This window comes from Leiobunum rupestre, chromosome 6 (assembly GCF_980474605.1).
Source record: "Leiobunum rupestre chromosome 6, qqLeiRupe1.1.hap1, whole genome shotgun sequence".
Taxonomy (NCBI): Eukaryota; Metazoa; Arthropoda; class Arachnida; order Opiliones; family Sclerosomatidae; genus Leiobunum; species Leiobunum rupestre.
Genome location: NC_143389.1, coordinates 14,851,895 through 14,857,400, shown reverse-complemented (window position 1 = coordinate 14,857,400; position 5,506 = coordinate 14,851,895). Strand labels below are relative to the sequence as shown.

The 5,506-nt window shown below is 32.6% G+C and overlaps 1 long non-coding RNA gene across 1 annotated transcript; it reads right to left on the bottom strand.

The window, feature by feature from the left end:
• Nucleotides 1–945: 945 nt before the first annotated feature.
• Nucleotides 946–4,490, bottom strand: LOC149939345 (uncharacterized). The gene is made up of 4 exons (XR_016481431.1): nt 4,335–4,490; nt 1,579–1,623; nt 1,270–1,305; nt 946–1,016 (listed from the first exon to the last, which is right to left on the bottom strand). It is a non-coding gene; the product is annotated as an uncharacterized LOC149939345 (long non-coding RNA).
• Between the last annotated feature and the right edge of the window lie 1,016 nt (nt 4,491–5,506).

The following is a 5,506-nucleotide window of genomic DNA, read 5'->3' as shown; positions in this document are numbered from 1 at the left end:
CTGTTATAACTTCAATGCTGCTGGTGAAAAACAACGTCTTAAACGTGGATCAGTACCACATTTAAATAATGATCTTAACCAGTCTAAAAGATTGAGACTTAGTGACCCCGATGCTGGACCAAGCTTTGAAGAGGCTCCAATCCCCGAACCAATGGAAAATCTAAAAGCATTAAATGTAGAAGAAAGTATAGAGAATGTTCCACTGCCTTTGCTTTCATACGGATTGGACTTGAGTTTTCACGATGCTGAAAGTTCAGTGCTAGCTTTAGAGTTGCATTCCTATGCCTCTAGGGTAAGAAATTTTCTTCTTCTTTATTGTAAAATTTATTTAAGATATAAATGAAATTGATTTTAGAAAACTAATAAATCGATGGCTGTTCAAACCTCAGAACCAAAGAGATAGAGACCATTTAAAGATATCATTATATTTCAATAGTAATTGTATTTAGTATGACTTCAATAGATTAATGTTATTGCGATATTGTGTTAAATATTTTATTTTTGTAAAACCTCTACCTTATTCGTTAATATATAATTAAAGCACACCCGTAGACTTACAAATTTATATTAAAACCTCTATGCAAGTTGTACAATTTATCTCATTTTTTTTCAATAATGAAGGTGACCCGGCAGCACGGGTGATTTTCAAAGTTTAACAGTTGTAGCGAAGATTAACTATAAATCTCTAATGGTTAATTGTCATTACCTTATTTTGCTTCTTGCAAGATCGAAGTGCTGCTTATACGGAAAAAACATTTGGATAACTAGTTAGAAAGTACCTGGGCTATATTACAAAGCTTGACGGTCGGTGAAAACCCGGAAACCTTTTACTTCGAAAAATGCATTGAATAAATAAACTATTTGCAAGGTTTATTCGGTTAAAATAATAATTATAAGAATAAAGTCATAATAGATGATCAATGTATTTATTTTTTGGTTTATATACACGCTTTATATTACTATTTTTCTTCGAAAGATTCTGCAAACAATTCCGTAAGCTTCCGAATCACACAGGCCTATAATTACACAAAATTGTAATAAGTAATGTTAATAAAAACAGGAATTGTTTTTCCTAGAAACACGCGTCTTCTTGAATATCATTTGACAATTTGAACAAATATCTTATATTTCTTATTATGTCAGGTAGTAGCGTTAGGCTGCCGATTCTGTTCCTGCTCGAAGTGCAACTGCTTCTTTATTTTCCAGCGTGAAAGCACGCGCATTGGTTTTCTTCTTTCAAAATGATTATTTAAAAAAATGATATCTCACCTCGGCTCTTACCCCCGCTGCTTCGATCTCTTGTTCCTGGGAAAGAAATCAAACAAACGATATAAGAATTTTAAACAACAATTAGCGTTAATTAACATAATTATCTACAATAACAATATTTCAAATCTTGTTATATTGACCAATTTATAATTTTCAGTTTACATACGAAAAATAGGAGAACATTTTTACAAAATAGCATTTATAATATTAATTTCGTTTTGAAAGTTAAATGTTAAGGTAATTGTTTATAGGATAAGAAAGACAGATAAGTTGCGTGGTAATATTTGGAGAAATTATAATAATACTTACATTCATTTTCATGTCAATATCTGAGTCGTCAACGCATTTTCCAATCTACGAAACATTAACTATGTTAAAGAAACTATTAAATAATTGCCTTAAATCCAGGAAAAACGTGTATGTCTTAAACTAAAGCGGTTATCACTAACTTATAGAAAATTTCATTTAAAAATAACAAGAAAATGAAGTAAATAATTCAGAAACGCCACACGTATCGTTTGGCGTTTTTCAGATGGTTCAGTTACGATATATTTCATAGCGCAGCTTGGGGCCTCAAGTTTTTCAAATGAAAATACTAAAGTCGTACTTAGTAAACGGTTTTTCAAAAGAAATTTCACATCAATTGGTTTTGAGTTCTTAGAGAATCAAAATGGCATGAACCATTTAAGACAAGTATAAAAAAACGATTAATCACGAAACGTTTAACTTAGAAATATAAATATATATCCCAATACAAGAAATGTTATTGTTTTCTTAGTTTTTCTTTTGCAATAATGGTATTTATTTACTCAAATTACTCATAAAATTGTTTTATAAACAACGTTTTAAGAGAAAATATTAGTTTATATTTTCAACAGTTTGCCCTGATAACCTGCTTCAAGTTTTTTCATCTGAATGTTTTCCTCAGAGGTAATTCTGGAACACGCAACTTATATTTGGCCATGTGCAAACACTGGTTCTGGTTAGGATGTTCCAACACTTATAATAGTAATCAGCTAGGCTAATACCCAAGGCACCCCCCCCCCTTATATACATCCTTGTATAACTCCCTTATACTCCCCCACAACTGATTCTCCAAAAAGCGCAAAATGCATTCTCCAAACTCCCCCCCCCCCCACCTCCTTAGTCCTAAGTCATCAAGCGACTTTTAAAGCCATTAATCCAGGTGACCGGGTTACAATGCATAGGAGGGTAGTGGCAAGTCCTTCATGCCACGCGAGCCCACAGCTCCCTACACTAAATATTACCGTTGACCTCAACAAGTTTTATGGAAGGTGACACCGAAGAGCTCGGGGGAAAACCCATTAAACCAGTGGGCAGAGAACTTGCAAGTGTTTCGGCTAGAATAATATTATCGTACAAGTCGTTCACTATTAGCGAGGGGTAAGACACTCTGCGAACACAGTGTACACTGCCGTACCTTTGACAGTGCTAAATGGAATTCGCGAACTCTTGAAAATATGTACCTTTAACAGTGCTAAATGCACGAACTCGGTGTACAGGTTATCTGAGACTGTCTTACCCCTCGACTATAAGTCAAATGCCATTTCACGGACGTTTTTAAGTGCAAACGCTCCCTAAAAAGAGTCAAATACGGCAGATAACATTCTATGCTTTGCAAAGCGCGCGTTTTCATAAAGTTTACGATTTTTTTTATAAAATATATAACAGGTTAATCCAAAAACAGACAGTGCAGGATTTAGCTTTGTTCACACATTCGAATTTTTTAAAACGATTTAGCCCGGTTTACACAACTCCTTCCAAACGTTTTAAATCGATTTGTATCATTTCAAGGCAAAGTGTGAACTTGGCTTTGGAGAACAAACACCGTACGCTAGAAAAATTGATAACGACTTTATTAAACCCCAAACGACCCGCAAAAAGAATTACAAATCGCAGAAAACATTGTTTTATCCCAAGAGCGCCCATAATGCCGATACACGAAAGAATCATAGTATCTGTTGCTTTTTATATAAATAAACGTATTGATTTGGTAACCAGACCACATAGATATTAATTTAAGGTTTTTAGGGCCAATTTTAGGAAACTATAAAGGGTTTTATTACAATTTGGAACTTTACTTTTATTTTAACGACCAGTGTATCGTGTGACTGACTTGGGGTAGAAAAATGAAGTGTTTTTCATTTTGAAGTAAACAGCAGAATTAGTTTGGAAATTTCACCTTCCCGTAATTTTAAATGAAAAACAAGTGTTCATACTTATGGTTTTTGTTCTCCTTCTTGTGTTTACCAAAGTAACTTAAAATCTGAATTGTTTACTCAGATAGTGTAGTTTTGCAAAATATCATTGGTTAGTCCAATGCCAGTAATTTTCCTAGTATCGTTTTTTTTATTAAGTCAGGTAACCTTTTGTTTTAATCTATCTCTTACATCTAGCTCTCTTGTAACAAAAGAGCCTCAAAATATATTTCTACTTTTTGTTTTATATAATAAAAACCTCTAAAAAAAGCTCGTAAAGTTTCTGTCCCATGTTTAATAAAATCCTTTAAAAATGTGTTTAAAATATTGAATTTAGATTAATATTACTGTAGATGTTCCTTCGATTTCATCTTAGATCTGAGAGCTAATCTTAAAATTGGAAAATCGTAACGCCGTACTCTTCGTTCTACCCATTTATGGAATATTTTAGATTTCATAAAAGGTGCACTCTCTCTGACTAAAATCAAACGGTCCTTTAGTTTGCAAAAGGTTAAGAGGACCAAACTTTTTCGAAGAATTTAAGGAAATATTTCCTAGGCTGTAATTGTAATAAATGTACCTGTTGTGGATTTAAGAAAAATTATACCGAAGTTTGGGACTTTACTCCAGACCAAATTGTTGCGTTAAACAATACAAGTCCATATTGTTTAGTAAATGTGTGGGAGTCACGTTCCAATTCAAAAGCACATAATGAAGGCCTATAGCATTTGAAGGTTTTAAATAACTACATGGCTATTTTCTATTATACCTAACATAATCAATCGAATAGCTATATCGGAGATTCAACTTAATACATTGGTAGTCTATGAAAGTCTGCGAACTTACCGAAGAAAGTTCTTTGTCGTCATCTGTATTTCCTTCAACCGAACACATTCTAGTCAATAAATATGCTATGGCGGTTCCGCTCTGTACTTCATTTGTTTCCGCAGCGACGCATCTTTCTATCGCTGCTACTCCCTTTTCGGATAAAAAAAATCCGTAGTTTTATTAAAATGAACAATTCCTAGGCTATAATCTAGTCCAATCCTACAAATATAATTTTTTAGTAATATCATTTGATTTTAATTAAGTCAGCAAAGTATAATTTTAATAGATAAATTCCGTGACTGAACTATACGTGAAACAAGTGACTTTATGTTGGGGATAAAAATTAAGCTTGCTTTACCTGTTTTGGAAAAAATTCGGCAATACAGTCGGATATTAAAAAAGCTCCAACTTCATTTTCGCCAAAAATCTCTAAAAGTTCATTCGTATTAAATTCAAATGAATATAATAGTTTGAGTACAAATTATAGTACAATATATAATACTCTGAGCTCAAACAAGAAATAAATTTTATTTCATCTCGTATGTATATTACAGTTATTTTAAATATACTTAAAAATATAATAATTATCATTGTGATATACATTTAAGACAAGAAATATAACTATTGATCTATTTCGTCTTATTCATTTCGGAAAAAAACAATTGACCTTGATAGTTGGTAACCCAAAGGCTTTTTTAACGTATACGATCTAAAACAAGCTATTGGTCTTCTTTTATAATCGAACTTTCACTTAAGGCCTCTGAGCACCAAGTTCAACTTATTTATATGATAAGTCGAAATAGTGACAAAATAATTGTGAGTTCAATCATTATTAAAGTTTCATCGACATTTTTAAAATAAATGTGTCCGTCAATCCTAATTTAAAAAATAATATATTAAGAGGATACTTACCACAAAATTCACCGAAGCTTTCTTCGTCACCGCCATCGTCACATCTGGTCACGAACACCAGATTGACCAAAAGGAACAAACTTAAAAATCCTTTCATATCGAAAATTAATTCTCAGGTTTCCAACGTTTTTATTAAATGATAAATTATGAGTTCGTTTAATGAGAAAGGCTGTTATATATTACACCCTCAACCGGATACGAGAATGTCAAACTCCTAATCACGTTGTGATTCCAGTTGATAAGTCACTAATTATTTCCGCTAGAAACTCTAACGACAT